Below are 17,847 nucleotides of genomic sequence, written 5' to 3' on the forward strand. Positions count from 1 at the left end.
AAGAGCATTTAGCAGATAAATCTGTCCCGAAGATCTGTCATTGCCAGAAGTACCAAGAAGAGTTCAACTTCGTGCCAGGATAATCCTGATAACTTCTGTGGAGGGGGGTGACTGCTGGCACCTCACACAGAAGGCTATTGAACTTGAATATGTGGAAATTAAATAATTGTTTTACTTAAAACTCCTTCATAAGCTGAAAATTGTGTTCATTGTAGGAAGTTCATATCTGGCCCCATTCTTCCTCTGGAGAGACTCCTGGTGCGTGCTGCGTCCAGGACCCTCCAACCTGGAGAGCTACAGTCTTGGCCAGCAGGACACAGATGCTGGCACGGAATGTCTCATGCTGCTTGCGCGGAGTGCAACTCCAGACGCGTCTGGCATTGGTTTCCTCTGGATATTCTTCTCCCTGAGGCCCCCTTCTCAGCAGTGACCTGGGTTCTTGGCAAGAAGTTGCTTACATGCTGCCAAAGCTGGGGGTGGAAACAGAAACACCATCAGTCACACAAATCAAGAGGAGAAACATCGATGTGCTTTGGCGGGGAGGGGAGCTGTTTCAGAGTAAGCCTAGATTCACAGCCAGCTTCTCAAGTCATCAAGGTCAAAGGGAGTGGGCAGAACAACAGGTAGCAGACACACGTGGAATGAAAGCAGAGATGTTCCATATAAGCTTTCGATTTCAATAATATCTGTGGCCAACTTTCTGAATAGAAAGTATATGGATATATGACACATTCTCAAAGAGGGGATACTGTGAAAAGTGTATTTCCCTCCTACTTGTCCCCCAGCTACCCAGAGTTCTTATCTGCAGAGGCAACCATATTATCGGCCTCATATTCTTCCCAAGGAATTCTACGCTTATACAAGGAAATCACAATTGATCTTTTCTGCTCACCCCGTCCCCCTCAATCTGGCAACAATAATGATGCCATACTCAGCACACTGTTCTTCAACTTGGGTTTTTTTTTGTTTTGTGTCTTTAGCTTATTATATCTTGCAAGAATATTCCATCAGTGCATACAGGGCTCCCTCACTCTTCACAGGTGCACAGTTTTCAACTACTGTACCATAAGTTAGTTAACTGGTTTCCTGAGGTTGGACACTACATTTTTGTTGTTATAAATAATGTAATGAATAACCACGTGCATATGTGATTTAGCACACAAAATGCACATGCAAATACAAATATAAATATATTTTCAAGATAAATTCCTAGAAATGGAATTGCAGGGGAAAAGGAAGCAGAGTTTTAATTTTATAAGACATCACCCCAGGGTGCCTGGGTGGCTCAGTCACTTGAGCATCCAACTTCGGCTCAGGTCATAATGTCAGGGTTTGTGGGTTTGAGCCCTGCGTCAGGCTCTGTGCTGACAGTGCAGAGATCGCTTCAGAATCTCCATCTCCCTCTCTTGGCCCCTCCCCTGCTCAGGCCCTCTCTCTCTCAAATATAAACATTTAAAAAAGGAAAAAAAAAAAGATACTCTCCGTTTTCTCCAAGGAGATTAAACTCCTCTCTCTAGCTGTCTATCTCCCCACATTGGTCATTCTCTTTTGTTTTAAAGACTTCTTTGTAGACCAGTTTTGGGTTCATAGCAAAACTGAAAGGAAGATACAGAGATTTCCCATGTACCCTGTCCCTACATATATACAGCCACCCCCATTATTAACATCCCCACCAGAAAAGTGCATTTGTTACAAGTGTTGCTGAACCTACACTGACACATCATAGTCACCCCAAGCGCACACTTACATCAGGGTTCACCCTTGGTGCTGTATGCTTTAGAAGCCTGCACAAATGCAAAGCACATGTATCCATCATTATACTATCACACAGTAGTTTTTCACTGCCCTAAAATCCCCTGTGCTCCAATTACTCATCCTTCCCTTTCCCGAACCCCTGGCCACCACTGATCTTTCACTGTCTCCATAGTTTTGCCTTTTCCAGAATGTCTTATAATTGGAATTATATTTTCGGATTGGCTTCTTCCACTTAACATGGCCACTCATAAACTCCACTATTTTAAATATCTTAACAAAAGTATTTCAATTTTAGGTTTCTTATTCCTTTAAAACAATTTTTTTAATGTTCTTATTTATTTTTGAGAGAGAGAATGTGAGTGAGGGAAGGGGCAAAGAGAAAGGGAGACAGAATCTTAAGCAGGCTCTGAGCTGTCAGCACAGAGCCCAACGTGGGACTCGAACTCAGGAACCGCGAGATCAAGACCTGGATGGAAGTTGGACGCTTAACTGACTGAGCCACCCGGGCGTCCCTTACATTACTTACTCCTAACCACAAGTTACCAGTGCAAGCCCTGCACTTGGGAGTACCTTTTCAAATCTCTGGCACACACCGGGGCTTTGCACCAGTCACCTCTGGCTCTGTTCCTATGCATTTACACATTCAAGAAACTGAACAGACAGCAGGTTACAACCTTCACCTTAAACTGTGTCCAGTGCCTTTCTGCACAGAACTCTCAAAACCTTTCACATGTTCTCTTAGAACTTGTCAACAGTATTATTTCCACATCACCCATCATGAAATAAGCAAGACACAGACAGATCCCCCTCTTCTGACTCCTAACCCAGTACTGCTCCCAGTACAGTCCCGTACATTTGGTGATTAAATGAAAAAGACATGCCATTTTGTGGCACCAAGTCACAAATACTAGTTCCTGTTTGGGATCCTCCAGTTCTTCCACTTTTGCACTATCATTATCACTGCTAACATACTGAATGCAACGTGACAGATCCTGAGCTAACCTCACAAACATTTTACATACCCTACCCTCACTTATGTCTCACAACAGCCCTGTGGTGGAGTTCTTATCATCACTGCTATTTTACAAAGGAGGAAATCAAGGCTTAGAGGATCATGTAACTTAAGGGAATCATACAGCTACTAAGTATCGGAGCACGAATTTGCACCAGTGGATCTGTCTCCTAGCCCAAGCTCTTTAACCATGCCCTCCTACCTCCCAAACTACCATATTGCAATGAATGAACACTTCCTTCATGGCAGAGCTGCTCTACAGAACTTCTTGTGGTCAGAGAAAAACCACAAGGCGAATCTAGATTCATGTATCAGAATTTGGAGTTCTCAGAATCCAAGGTACAAACCTGCTCTTTCATTTTTATAAACTGGCTAAACTGACTGTACATGCCAGATTTTTAACAGCACACCAACAGAGGTTGAGGAAATTAGATATATTTCTGAGACTTCATTTAATTTGCTGAGTCACTGTATTCTTTAAACCTGTCTCATTCCAGCCTAATTCTAGGGCCACATCTCTGTTCCACTCTTCTGTCCTTGTTCCCCTTGTCTAGCACTCCCATGGGAAAGAAGGAACAAAACCCCTGTGCCCCACTGGTCAAGGTTACCCTGGGTTCCATGGACCCAAGATGACTGACACCAGGGTCCTTTGACTTCCCATGCCAGAGTTTAGATCTCTTTTCCTTGAATCACAATCAACTGAGAATTCCCAAGGTTATTCTGGGTTCATGTCCCCAAAACATTAAACACATTTAGCAATAAACTAATTTCTTCAGGGGTTGATGAACCATAGCCCAAAGGCCAAATCTGGCTTTGGCCTGTTTTTCTAAGCCAGGAGTGAGCTAGGAATGGTTTTTACATCTTTAAAGAGTTGTAAAAAATGAAGAATAATATATGACACAGACCACAGCAAAACCTATTTACTATCTGACCCTACACAGTTTGCCAACCCATGACCCAGCTGCTCTGAGAGGCACTGAACTCACGCCCCATCCCATGGTTCCACCCCACCCCTCGAGTTCATGTTTATGGGTGCCAGACTCCAGAACAGAGAACAGTAACGTAGCCAAACAAGTTATCTGGCCAAGACTAAACGATCCCCATGTAGATTCTCAGAAGTAAAGAGAAAGAGCAAGCAAACCACAGTTATCAAATAGAGTCCCAAATATCTTGCTGGATCAGCAGAACAGCCATTAAATCCGGAAGACTGGTTGGTGTCTTAGGCCCCATAACACAAACTTTGATCTCTGGAAATAGTATCAGAAAATCAGTCACTTCAGAGCTCTACCACACAATTCCCAGATGACTGTTCACTTAAGAGAAGATATCACTTTGCTTCACGTAAATATAACCATGACTCCACAAGCATGAGGTATTTACTCATTCTCCTGACTTCCACAGCTTTCAGCCAGACTCACTGAGAGTAATTTGGACCAAAGTTGCCCCAGGAACCCAAATGGTCCAGAGAAAAACAGAAGAACCAAGTAGTTCTGAGCCTTTTAGGAGGGAGGGTGGCTTCATCCTAGGAATGTGACAGAGCCCATCACTAAGTTACCTAAACTCTTCAAGCCATTGAATGGCAAATCTGGGACTTTAAGCCCCCAAATGACCCAATTTCCTGGGCTCCTCAGATCTGAGAGTGATGAGTTCATTCATTCAACAAATACTCAATGGGCACATTACTATGTCTCACACATTATGTCAGGCATTATTTAGTGCCTAGAGACAAGTGTTAAGCAAATAAGCATACACAAAGTCATAATTTCACACTTTGATAATTGTTAGCAAGGCAAAGATAATTCTGGGAAAGAAAATAACAGGTAACTTAATATAGGTCATCTAAACCAATTTTGATCCAATCACAAGTCAGAGACTATTATGATTCCTAACTGCAAAACCAAATACAGCTGAAACTGGAATAACAATATGGGTTTGAACTACATGGGTCCACTTACATGTGGATTATTTTCTGATACAATATTGTATTTTCCCTTATGATTTTCCTAATAACATTTTCTTTTTCTAGCTTACTTTTTTCTTTAAAAAAATTTTTTTAATGCTTATTTTATTTTTGAGAGGGAGAGAGAGAGAGACAGAGTGTGAGCGGGGAAGGGGCAGGGAGAGAGGGAGACACAGAATCTGAAGCAGGCTCCAGGCTCTGAGCTGTCAGCACAGAGCCCAATGTAGGGCTTGAACTCATGATCTGTGAGATCATGACTAGAGCCAAAGTCAGATGCCTAACTGACTAAGCCACCCAGATGCCCCTAGCTTACTTTTTAATAAGAATAGAGTACATGATACATGAACAAAATATATATCAACCAACTATTTATCAGTAAGGCTTCAGGTCAACAATAGGCTATAAGTCTGGAGAAGGTCGAAGTTACATGCAGATTTTGTCAGCGCCTCTACTGCCCAGGTTGTTTAAGGGTCAACTGCACCACGAAACTTCCTACTTCAGGAGACCATGACTACCAGAATATACCCAGAGGGATGCCACCACATATCAACTCAAAGGAAAAAAACACAGGGTTAATGCATTTTTCAAGCACAATGTCTGTCACATATTAGATCTCAATAAATGGTACGTACTACCATTCCATTAGGGTCAGAAGAAACCCAGAGTATTGTCTTCGGTTACAAATGCTAAACTTTAAGAGGGCTACAGAGAGGAAAGCATTTCAAAGTATGTCCTAAAACCCACATGCCAAAAAATACTACCTGCCTAGCAAGCACTAGGCGCTCAATAAAAAGGTTAGCTGTAAAGCATAGAAATGGGAATTAAAACACGATGGCCAAAAAAACCCTCCAAAAAACAAAACCAAAAAAAAAAAAACACCCCAATTTCTTTTATAAACCACTGTATTGGTGAAAATGAGAAATTACCCTCAAATACTGCTTGTTGGAGTGTAAAAATGGTACATCCTCTATGGAGAACAACTCAGAAAATGTGATGAGAATTTTACCCGCACATAACCTTAGCTCCAGCAATTCTACTTCTGAAAATTTATCCTCAAGATAAATTAGAACAGTAGTTCTCACCCCAAGGCCATTTTACACCTGACCACCTTCTCCCTCCCCCAAACATTTGGTTCACGTGCAGACATTTTTAGTTGTCACAACTTGGGATAGGGAGCTATTGGCAACTAGTACAGAGAGGTCAGGGATGCTGCTAAACATCCTGTAATGCACAGATCACCTCCTATGGGAAAGAATGATCCAGCCCCAAATGACAATGGTGCCAAGGTTGAGAAACCCTGTACTGATGCATATACAAAATGATGTGTGCAAGGTTACTGACTGTAGCACTGTTTGTAATATCAAAAGAAATGCCCAAGTCCATTAACAGAAGATACAATGGAACACTATTCATCTGTTAAAAGAAGAAAGACATTTACTTGTGTACAGATAAGAAACAATCTACTAGTTAGATGCAGAACAATGTTCAGAGTAAATACCAACTGTGAGAGAGGAAAAGGAAAAAATACATAGTTTGTATGTATTTGCAAAGATACACATCTCTGGAAACATACACACAAAATGGCTACAGTTGCCGCCTCTAGGAGTGGAAGGGAGAGGTCACTTTATCTTTGTGCTATTTTTAAAATTGTATTTATCAGGGCGCCTGGGTGGCTCAAGTGAGCCACCGACTCTGCATTTCGACTCTGGATTTCAGCTCAGGTCATGATCTCACAGTTCTGAGAATGAGCTCTGTGCTATCAGAGCAGAACGTGCTTGGGATTCTCTCTCCTCTCTCTGCCCCTCCCCCACTCATGTGCGAGCTCGCACTCTCACCCTCTCAAAACTAACAAACTTAAAAAATGAAAAAAACTTAAAAAAAATAAAAATAAAACTGTATTTATCATTTTAAACAGGTAATAGTGCTGTGTGAATTTAATGTCAAATGTATTAGAGTAGTGGAGTACAAGAAATTTGCTTGAATAGTAAACTAGGGCCTAGGAGGAAATGTACAGTGTTTCCAAGGAAACAGGGAGTGCTCAGAGCCACTATGCTGAAGTGAACCTGAAGTGCTAAAAAACCAAGAATACACATACAGCAGACATTAATCCTAGATAAAATAAATGGTTCAAAACAAAGCCAAGATACAGTTAAAGGATAACTCAATTCACTAGAAAGAAGACAGTAATATGTGGTCAGTTTCAGGGTCTTGGTCTTAAGTAAAGTTGTTATGACCTTAAGTACTTTCCCCTTGCCTACAAAGGGCTAACTTGAGTTGGAACTGGGTAACAAGTAACATCCTACCAAGTTCTCCCAAGGCAACATTAAGTCTTCCAAGCTGGAAAAGGAAAAAAAAAAAAAAAAAAAAGAACAAAGGAAACAGGATATTTTGATATTCTGGGGCAATCAGCCTAAGAAAGAACAATGTGATTTGCTGGGGTTTTATGACCAAGACGTCTCAGAACACTGCTCTGAGAGCTCATTTCAGAAATGGCACTTTTACATTTGAGTATTGTGTATGTAACTGGAAGCAACTTCCTTGCCTTTTGTTTTTTAAATCTTTTTGTCTGGTTTATTTCACTAGGCATAATTATTCTGAGGAATCACTCATGTTGCTGCACACATCAACATGTGTGCAGCAACATTCCTTTTTACTGCTGAGCTACAGTCCAATGTATGGCTATACCACATTTGTTTATCCATTCACCTACTGACAGGCAACTCGGTTGTTCCCCTTTGGGACTGTCACAAATAAAGCTGCTATCTACAAGTCTTTGTATGGATAGACATTGTAATTTCTCTTGGTAAATAACCTAGGAGTCGAATGACCGAGTCTCAAGTAGGTGTGTATTTAGCTGCCAAACTGCTTTCTAAGCTGGCTGTACCATTTTGCACTCTCACCAGCCATGTATGAAAGTTCCATTTGCTCCACAACCTTACCCACACTTGACAAGATGAGTCTTTTTAATTTTAGACATACTAATGGATGTGAGGTGGTAACTCATAACTTTAATTTGCCCTAAGGACCAATGACACTGAACATCTTTTGTGCTTATTTACCATCCATCTGCCTTGGTGAAGTGTTGAATCTTTTGCCTATTTTTTATTAGGTTATTTTATTACTAAGTTTTGCTATGGGCTATTTTTTTAAAAAACCAAGCTTTCCCCACCCCTCACCCCCAAAAACTAAACAGTGTTATTTGAAATTAGAAAGCATTATTACCGGACTACACACTTAAACATTGTGAAGATGGTTTTAAAAAAAGAGAGAGAAGTTTGATCCCACAGACAAAAAATAAATAAAAAAAATAAAAAATAAATAAAAAGAGAGAAAGCGTTTCATCACAAAGGTACAAAATTTGTGGACTGGCAGACTTCTTTGTTCAATGTGCCACACATTTGAAACAATCCTAACTACACTAAAACATGAAACAAAAAAACGAATGATCACAACCACAAACTCTATTTTAACCTCAGAACAGAGTATTACTAAGAACCTAAAATGCTTTCTCTTTATGTTCAGCTGACAGTGATCTGCACTGTCCCACACAGCAGCCACTAACCACACAGAACTCTTGAGCTCTTGAAATGTGGGTAGTCCAAACTGAAATGTGCTGTAAAGTACACACTAGATTTAAATGACTATGAAAAAAATGAATGTAAAAGACCTCATTAGTAATCTGTATATTGATTATACATTGAAATGATATTCTGGATCATTTTGGTTAAATAAAATATATGATTATAATGATTTTCATGTGTTTCTTTGTCCTTTTTTTTAAAGTGGCTACTACAAAATTTAAAATTATGGGGGCGCCTGGGTGGCTCAGTCGGTAAAGCATCCAACTTTGGCTCAGGTCATGATCTCACAGTTCGTGGGTCTGAGCCCCGCACTGGGCTCTGTGCTGACAGCTAGAGCCTGGAGCCTGTTTTGGATTCTGTCTCCCTCTCCCTGCCCCTCCCCTGCTCATGCTCTCCCTCAAAAATAAACACAAAAAACATTTAAAAAATAATGCATGTGGTGTGTACTTTACTGGATAGCACTGATCAAAAACTTTTAAGCAGACCCTGAAAATAAAATATGTCTAACTGGTAAAGAAAAAAATATATATACATATAATATTTTTTCCTTCCCCATTGTTTTGTGGTGTGAAGAAAATGGTAGAGTGGAGGAGCTTAGAATTGGAACTCAGGAGTCTTTCTGGCTAAGGGTTCAGGCACAGCTGTTACTATCTGGTCTGTAACTCATTCAGCTTCCGTGGATTTAAATTTCCTCACCAGTTTTTTGGTATTTTAATTCAAAACGTCAACAGAAATTTATTAGGCTCCTTCTTACAAAGCATTATTCTAATACTGCAGATCTTAGGCTTACAGTCTAAAAGGAAGTACAATCCAAATACACTAACAACTACTCCAGAAGGCAAATTAAAAGAGTGCCCAGTGAAAGGAGACAAAACCCTGTGACTGGGTGACAGGTGTATATGTGTGCCTGTGTTTTAAAGGAGAGACAGCACCTTTAAAGAGTTAGGAAAAACTCCAATCTTCGTAACATTCCTACCAACTCTAAACTTCTGTGCTTTTAAAAAGCATTCTTCATGCTATAGTAAGTATTTTGTAGTTTAGTGATAACATGTAATTGATGATATTTGGTCAAGTCCTCCCTTGAGCATAATGATACAGAAAGAAGTAAATGACAGGCTATAATCAGGTTCTACTTTACTTGAAGAAACAATTTTACAATATATTTCAACCAGGGTCAAATCATCTCTAGCTTCTATCTCCAGAAAGCAAGAAATCTATAATAAGATGTAACATTTTGTGATGTACACATAGATAAATGTTTTTTTCTTCAGCAAAAACCATTTTTACCAGGCTAGAATCCTAACTAACCACTGCACTTTCTGAAGCCACAAACACAAAAAACCCCACACAAAACATAAGATTTCTCCCCACACCCATGTCTTTATGGGTAATGATTTACCAACACACCCAGATACTGCTATTTAACTGGTTATTTCCAAAAGCTGGATGAGCATGACAACCACTGCATTTAGGTCACAAACTAACAAAAGTCCATCCTGAAAATAATTTATAAATAACTATGTCACATTACAGAACCTAAATTTATAAGCAAACTCTATATGACCTCTAAATACAAAGATTCCTTTATTCACAACATTCTTTGGAGGTACAATATCCCCTCCAACTTTAAGGGTGGAGATTGGGGTACAAGTAGAGTTTACCGGTCTTTCTGAAGATAAGAAAACTTAACAGCACAGAGTGTGCTAAGAAATGCATACCATTGTTTTATTTAAAAAACAAAAACAAAAACCAAAAAAAGTGCCTAATCCATGTTAGATCCAGCCTAGGATTCTTATCTGTTAATAGCAAGAAAGGATGCTTCCAGGAAGGGTGCTATCTTCTCTTTGTCATCAAGAGCAAAATTTCAGGATCGAATACCGAATCATCCCAGTTCCCCTTAGTTACCCTTTTCTTAAATAGCTGTGAATGTTGTCTACATCTTTTTTAAGCTTGTTTCTACTCTCAGTCTGGTATTCCCCTTCTAAGGTCAGAATTTTCCCATGCTTCCTAAAAGCTGTGATTAGAATTTCTCATCTGTCCCATATCTAAAGAAGTATTTACGTATATTTATTTATTTATTTATTTATTTGGAGAGAGACAGACAGAGAGAAGGAGAGAGAGAGAAGACTCCCAAGCAGGCTCCATGCTGTCAGCACGGAGTCCAATGTGGGGCTAGAACACACAAACCATGAGATCACAACCTGAGCTGAAATCAAGAGTCAGCCGCTCAACTAACTCAGCCACCCAGGCGCCCCTAGTTTAAGAAATATTTTAAGACAGATCCCCTAGCTTCATTATTCTGGAATTTGATGGAAAAGTTCATATTAACCCATCCAAAGCCTTCATTGTAAGAGTTTTCAGTTACAGCCCTTCTACACATTTTCCTCTCCTGAAAGATACAACTTTTAAAGGCAAGGACTATGGTACAGGAAAAAGGAGACTGAATGTAGAGTTGGGAGAGGTTTCCAGACTCAGGACTCTTATTCCTGTAGATCTGGACAAGTCACTGAACCTCTATGGACTCTTGGGTGGCATCAGAAATGAAGAAGTTAGACAACATGATCTGGAAGTTCTCATCCAGATCTGAAAGACTTTTTGTTTCAACCTGTCCTCCAGCAGCTTCATCATTTTAGATACTCTTTTTTGGCCCCTCTCCAATGCTTATGTATTTCTTAGTCAAAGGACTTCCAATAGAATATGTCCCCAAAAAGTACATTATGACTTTATACAACAGTAAGATTTTTATTTTGAATCCCAAACTACTTTTGACATCAAGGATTTATCCCAGAGCTTGCCAGTTGCGGGGGGGGGATGGATAGGGATGTGGATGGGACAGACTTAACGTAAAGATCAACTGTTGGGGCTGGATGATGAATACATGCTGGTTTATTATTCAGCTATTTTTGTATGTCTGAAATTCTCCATAATACAAAGTTGGAAAAAAAAAATCACTATCAAAGTGAGAGAAGAATGGCATTATTACAGAACTCTTTCCTACAGTCTCTGGCATAGGATAACTGCCTTCACACCATTTCCCTTGGGTTGAGACAGAATCGACAGGATACGAAACTAAGAGAGGCACTCAAAGTTCAGCCAAAATTAAGGAAAATGAACCAGAAAGGAATTGTTCTCAAGAAGGTTATCACTGAGAAGATCCATGGCACGGAGGGCACGAGCAGTGAGAGGCACTTAGATCTAGTACAGTAATGAACTTGTTTCCACAAAGCTATACCATATGTTTCATGCGGGAGATTTTCCCTAAACTTTTAAACAGCGAAAGTTAAAACCCTATGTGAAACGGAAGTGAGGAAATAAACCCTCTGGTAGGAGGATGCCTTGCAGGACATGAAATCAAAACGGAAAGGCAAGGGATTTCGGGGGTTAGGGAATTCTAAAGAAAGAAAAATGGGTTCCTTTGGAGACCAAGCGAGGAGAATATCAATCCCGGGGAAGCCAAAGTACCTAAGAAAAGAAATCACAGGTGAAGGCGCTTCCTCGTGATCTCTACTACCCCCCACCCCCCTTCAGCCCTCCCAGGCTCCACTCCTCCACGCTCGGGGTGCGGACTGCGGAGCACCTGGGATGCGGGCGAACTCCGAAGAGCCCATTCGGAGAGGAGCCTGCCGGAGCAGGGAGTGGAGGGACCAGCCCAGCACCGGCCTCTGGGAGGGCTGGGCGCGGGCTCCGGGGCGCTGTGGCGGGACGGCAGGACGGCGCGGCCAGCGCCCGGGGAGGGGCGCGGACTGTTCCACTGCGGGCGAGGGGGCGGAACGTTCCGACCGGCTGGGAAACCCCAGGAAGCGGCAATGGTGCCTCCTGACGCCGGAGCGGCGTAGGGAGGGTGTCCCCGGCCCTCAGGCCCCTCGCTGAGCTCCTCGCCCCGAACCCCCCGGCCCGTTGTCGGCTCCCCTGGGGCCAGTGACCTTCAGGACGGGGGATAATTCGGTCATACTCACCGACCGCGAGGCTCCGGGTCTCCCAGTCCCTCCGTGAACGATCCCTCCCGCCCTTGGCCGCCGCCGCCGGCCAAGGCGTGCGTAAAGACGTGCGCGCGCCCGCCCTTTGTCTACGCCGCTTTGACGTGACCCCTCGCGTCCCATCCCCACCCCTCCCGCCGTTTAATCTCTCGCCCAGCACCCGAGCGCCGGGCGCGCGCCGGGCGGGGGCCCCGAGAGGCGGGGCGGGGGACAGGGCGCCTCGTCACCTGCCCACGGCCGGGCGCGCCCGGGCGCGCCCGGGACCGACAGAGGCGCCCCCTGGCGGGCCAGCTGCCGTTACCTCGGGCTGGCCCGGAGCCGCGGAGGCTGGTACTGTGCTTCCAGGGTCCTGGTCGCCTGCCCCTCATTGTGGCGCGCATCCCCCAGGATTCCTGCTCTGATAAGGGGCTGCGCTTCCTAAAAGGGAGTCTCCACGTTTCTGAGCTGTGCCCGGGCCTGAATACTGGCTACTTCATTTCCCCGAGGTGCGCTCGTATAGATTCTAAAGAGAGTGAAATCAGCCCTGATCAGCAAGAAGAGGCTTGCGTCACTAAATTATCTTGTCATCTTGGGGCTGTTGGGAGTATTCGGTGAGATACAGTTCTGGATGTAAAGAACGTAGCCCGAGGCCTGGAATGCTCAAGAAACATTAGCTGCCATTACCGTCACTGCCAGCACCACCACCACCACCACCACCACCATCATCATCATCATCATCGCCATCATCAGTATCATCCCTGAGTCTCATCTGTCTTACTAGTGAAGCCAGGGAGTTCAAGGGGTTGGTAAGGATGATTTCCGTGTTCCCTCGCAGGTGTAACTCTCCAACGTCTACTTCAATTCGGCAGGGATCTCTCCGCTGAAGTCTAGCTCGTGCCTGCTGGACTTTGCCTGTGTATTTCAAACCATCTCTTGGACTTCAAATGCCTAACCCAAGTGTATCATCTTCCCTAAAGTGGATTCTTCTTAGAAAAAAAAAAAATTAACCCTTCTTTTTGCTCTTAAAATACATTTTTGCCTCCAAAAGCAGCCCTCCCTCCCCCGCCCCTTCATTCTTTATACTATTGTCAGATTGCCATTCCCTGCTAAATAACCTAATAATAAATCTTCAGGATAAAGTCCACATCCTTAGACCTCAAAATCTGACTGTAAGAATGATGGCTGTGCTCCAAAAACACTCATCCCCACACCTGTTTGGGTCTTATCACATATTTGTGAACTCAATCATTTATCTGTTCATTTAACATACCTTCATTTGAGCCCTTCCTATATGGCCAGTTTTTGCCAGGGCCCCAATGATACAAAGTTGAATAATGCATGGCCATGTCAAATCTTCCACTAGATTAAATTCCATAAAAGAATACTGGACATCATACATTTTTGTGTCCTCCTCAGTGCCAGGGCTAGAGTTGTAAAGTGGCCACCACCATCTTAAATGCTCTTGGGTTCTTATATCTGGTCTCCTTTCCTGCCCCCAGAACCGGTCAAAACTTGGAAGTAGTCTGTTATTTGTTCTGCTTTTGTGTATTCATGTTTACATTTTCTTACAATTCTTGCCATATATTACAGTTCTTTCTATACAATAATTTTGAAATTAAAAAATGTTTCACACATTTTAGAGGCTCAACACAAATGGTATTGATTGATTCTTTGCCCAGCCAAATAGTAGACTCAGTTGTATCAACACACAAGAGCATGCACATATTCACTGGCACGTTCTTTAAACTTCAGTGCAGGAAGGCAATCAAACCTCCTTTTGAAGAGGGAGCCAATAAGAACTGGGTTAATATGGTTTCCTCAGTCTCCAGAGTTTTGTTTGCAGAGGTCAATGATCTGGGCACATGTCTATCTTACTCATTTCTAGGCAGAAGAGTACAAATGGGAGAGATAAAATGAGCAAGTAATGCTTGAAGAGTTAGACACAAAGTAGGTTTATCTACATGGAAAGCCCATTGCCTATACCATGACTAGACTTACATCCAACACTAAATTACTTGTCATGGTGAATTTGGACTGTCTTTAGATTGTTGAGGTATTTACTGGAATGAAAATACTCTTTTAATACAAAAACTAGGTGAGTAATCTTTTTTTTTTTTTAATTTTTTTTTCAACGTTTATTTTATTTTTGGGACAGAGAGAGGCAGAGCATGAACGGGGGAGGAACAGAGAGAGAGGGAGACACAGAATCGGAAACAGGCTCCAGGCTCTGAGCCATCAGCCCAGAGCCCGACGCGGGGCTCGAACTCACGGACCGCGAGATCGTGACCTGGCTGAAGTCGGACGCTTAACCGACTGCGCCACCCAGGCGCCCCTAGGTGAGTAATCTTAAAAGCCTGATGAAGCTTGATAGTCCATTCAAAAAGAGGGACTACAGTGTTCAAGTTTTCAGTGAGAGTTTTAACAACCCCCGTGTCATTCTGACTTTGAGCTAATTTCCCAATATGTGGGACTTTTGATTTCAGCACAGGTCATGATCTCACGGTTCGTGAGATCAAGTCCTACATTAGGGTCTGCACTGACAACATGGAGCCTGCTTGGGATCTCTCTTCCTCTCTCTTCACTCCTCCCCTGTTTGCACGCACACACTCTCTTTCTTTCTCTCGGAATAAATAAACATTAAAAAAAAGATACTCTTTCCCCCCAGTAGAATAATCCCATAAGTGTGCTGTATAACTTCTCTCCCTTCCACGGATACCTTTTCACGTAAAAGCCTTTGACATTAAGAGGTGAAACACAAATATTTACTAAACAGCAAAATCAGTGCTCATTTCCAAGCACCAAGAGAAAAAGACAAATTAAGCAAAAGGTGTTTTCTTTTTAAAATTTGTTTTTAATCATAAAATACACCTAAAATATACCGTCTTAACCATTTCTAAATGTCCAGTTCAGTAGTGTTAAGTATATTCACATTTTTGTACAACCGATCTTTGCAAATTTTTCATCCTGAAAAACCAAAACTTCTATCCATTATACAAAAACTCCCATTCCCTCTCTGCCCCAGCCCTAGGCAACCACCATTCTACTTCTGTTTCTGAGTTTGATTACTCATACCTCATACTCCTATCTAAGTGAAATCATACAATATTTGTCTTTTTGTGACTGGCATATTTTGCTTAGCAAAATGCCTTTCAGGTTCATCCATGTGCATCAAAATTTCCTTTTTTTTTTTTTTTTAAGTATTCAACCTTAAATGTCCTGTTGTATGTATATACAACATTTACTTTACCCACTCATCCATTGATGGGCATTTGAGTTGCTTCCATCTTTTGGCTATTATGAATAATGCTGCTGTGAATATGAATGTAAAAATATCTGAGATGCTGCCTTCAATTCTTTTGGACCTATTCCCCGAAGTGGGATTGCCAGATCATGTTGTAATTCTATTTTTAATTTTTGGGGGAACCACTACTTGTGATGCCCTTCTTTGCTATAGGAGTTGTGAAGTTGGGAGGAGAGATCCAGTGATATAAATCTGAGAGTCATCAGAATATGGCTGATACACATGCTGGATTAGATCAATACAAGAACATTCTGACTTAGGAAGCAGGGACTTTGCAGTTAAGAGCAAAATGAAGAAGAAAGAAGTTTTTCAGTCTGCGTCCACACTGTGGTCCTCAGCTTGAAAATTCACAGACCCAATGTTGCCAATTCACAGCAAGATAATCTGGTTCTGGGAACTGATTTGTGATAATCAAAGCTACAGGAGACACTGATGAAAGTGGCTCATTTATTAACTAGGTGGATAATTGAAAATGCCAAATTTACTGGAATAATAGAATCCATAGGTCAGTTCATACCCTTAGCAGTAGCACCGTCTACTTGGGAGACCAAATCAACATCAATAGGTTGATGATAAAGTTTTTTAAAAAAGGAAAAAGGAAATGTATTACTTTAAAGTCTTTGGTGACATTATATACCCCCAAAGTTGTACTTGTATAGAGTTCTATCTGTCAAGCAACCAAAAACAGTTGGCCAAGCAGAACATCTCCTCCTCTTTGCCCAGCTCTCCATTTTCTAAAATCCACTCCCACTGGCCATTATCACCTCCATTAAAACAATGGCTACCGGGGCACTGAGTGGCTCGGTCGGTCGGTTGAGGTTGAGCTTCCGACTTCTGCACAGGTCATAATCTCACAGTTCCTGAGTTTGAGCCCCACATCGAGCTCACTGCTGTCAGCGCAGAGCCCACTTCAGATCCTCTGTCCCCCTCTTTCTCTGCTCCTCTCTCGTTCATACTGTCTCTCTCAAAAATAAACATTTAAAGAGAAAAAACAAAAAAATAAATAAAAACAAAATAAAAAACAACAAACAAACAAACAAAACCATGGCTGCCTTCCTGAGCCTCCCAGGGAAAGAAAATGGGAGTTGCCAATTACCGTAACAATAATTCAAAAGCCTAGTGGCAATCGCATATATAAACAAGACCACTAAAGCTAACTGAAATGTAATTTTTGGCAAACCTCTAATCTTTTAGGTCCTCTCTTTAAAGGTGAATTCCAATAAGATGCTTTCTCTGATCTCTCCCTAGGGGCTCATTCTCCGTGTGTGTGTGGGGGGGGGGGTGTCCTTTTTTTCCCCTTCACATGTTTCTAACACTGTCTGGGTGCCTCGAACAGTATTTATTTTTATTGATTATCTGTGTGTCTGGTTCCGCTCACAGGACTGTGACTTTTGTTTTACTCATCTCTTTATCCCCCCAAATTAACATGATGTCTGGCACATAGTGGTTGCTCAATAAATGTTTGCTGAATGAGTAAAAACTACATGACGACTACTATAAACTAAACAAATTATGCATGTGTATAATAAAATCATGAAATGAATGAAGTAGTACTTAACACATGGAATTTGGTAGACAATACAGGGTGTGTGTGAGAAAAACAGTAAAATGGGGCACTGAATGGAAAAATTACCGACATAGGAAACGTTATCATAAATCAAACCAGTTTATGTTAGTCTGGATGTTTGAAAGGGCGAAAGAGTCCTGGGCCATTTTTGTTTTTATGAGATTATCGTTACAAAAAAACCAAAAAAACAAAAAAAAACCCCAAAAAACAAAAAACAAAACAAAAAACCTTACAGGATTACAATTGTAGCATATAGTACATGTGTGTATTTCCAAAATTAACAATTTTAAAGAAAAAGGGGCAAAAAACCAGTTATGCTTTTTGTAAGATATGGCTTTATAAAAATATCAAATATTAATTCAGTAGAGTACTTGGTGATCTGGCAATGAAAGATCTGATCAGCATCTTTTTTTTCAATCCTGTTAGCTGTCTCTGTGGTTGTAGGAGTAACAGCATTGGAGCTAATATCAAAAGTCTAGATTCCAGGCCCCCTACACTGTGAGAGACCTGACCCATCTGGTCCTCCAAGACTTCCCTACTCCAGGGGTAGACCCTGACTTCAGTTGTATTTTCTTAAAGGCTCATCAATAAGATTCCAGAAACCCTACTTTCATGGGAACTATATTACAACACATTCAAGGGGTAAGTCACCTTTATAGCTGACTACTCGTTTTTTCTGTTGATTCTTACCAGCTTTAATTTCAGAGACCCACCC

The 17,847-nt window shown here is 41.7% G+C and overlaps 1 long non-coding RNA gene across 1 annotated transcript; it reads right to left on the reverse strand.

Moving 5' to 3' along the window:
• Positions 1-140: 140 nt before the first annotated feature.
• LOC121014818 (uncharacterized) lies at positions 141-12,392 on the reverse strand. The gene is made up of 2 exons (XR_005783455.1): positions 12,265-12,392; positions 141-470 (listed from the first exon to the last, which is right to left on the reverse strand). It is a non-coding gene; the product is annotated as an uncharacterized LOC121014818 (long non-coding RNA).
• Between the last annotated feature and the right edge of the window lie 5,455 nt (positions 12,393-17,847).

The sequence above is a fragment of the Herpailurus yagouaroundi genome, unplaced genomic scaffold (genome assembly GCF_014898765.1).
Source record: "Herpailurus yagouaroundi ecotype Mexico unplaced genomic scaffold, PumYag 28, whole genome shotgun sequence".
Taxonomy (NCBI): Eukaryota; Metazoa; Chordata; class Mammalia; order Carnivora; family Felidae; genus Herpailurus; species Herpailurus yagouaroundi.